We start from the raw sequence: 678 nt of genomic DNA on the forward strand, positions 1-678 counted from the left end.
AATACACTTTAAAAGGACAAGATAGTTTGAGGGTAGTTTTTTTTAAAGCAGGGTACTTTTGACATATTTTTGCAATACCTTTTCGTTGAGTTTTCTGTTAGGGAGGTTTAATTTTGATGGACTGGAATTTTTTTAAAACTACAACCCCTTGCCATATATGACTAAACGGTCGGTCCCTGACATAAATGAATGACAAAAGGAGGTTTAGTGTCCGCTGAATAACAAAAACAACAACAACAAAAATTTATTTAGTCAGGGAATCCTTTTCACTTAAATAAGGTCACTGTTTTGAACATTAAAGAGTTCATTTGATTTTCACCTCTGCCAGCCAGACTAATCCATTTAAGGTCACGGAGAATCTGGGCAGATCTCACATCCGAGTCACGCAATCTTTAGTTACGCAGGCAAATCGTGAAATGTTACGTTGAAATTTACTGTGACACAAGGGCAATCAAGGCCTCAGTGTAATTCTACACATGTTTTACATTGTTATCAAAGGAAAAAAAAAACAATTGTATAAAAGACGCAAGAATTATCGCAGACTAGACGGTTATATCGGGTCACGCTGGAAGGAAACAAACAGAACGCGTACAAAGTCAGTCAGTGCAAATAGTTTGAGTAGTAATTTAGCATTTCGTTCGTGCCTGAATTGTTTTCAGATCTGTTCTTTGAAAGTAT

The sequence above is a fragment of the Montipora capricornis genome, chromosome 3 (assembly GCF_036669925.1).
Source record: "Montipora capricornis isolate CH-2021 chromosome 3, ASM3666992v2, whole genome shotgun sequence".
Classification (NCBI taxonomy): domain Eukaryota; kingdom Metazoa; phylum Cnidaria; class Anthozoa; order Scleractinia; family Acroporidae; genus Montipora; species Montipora capricornis.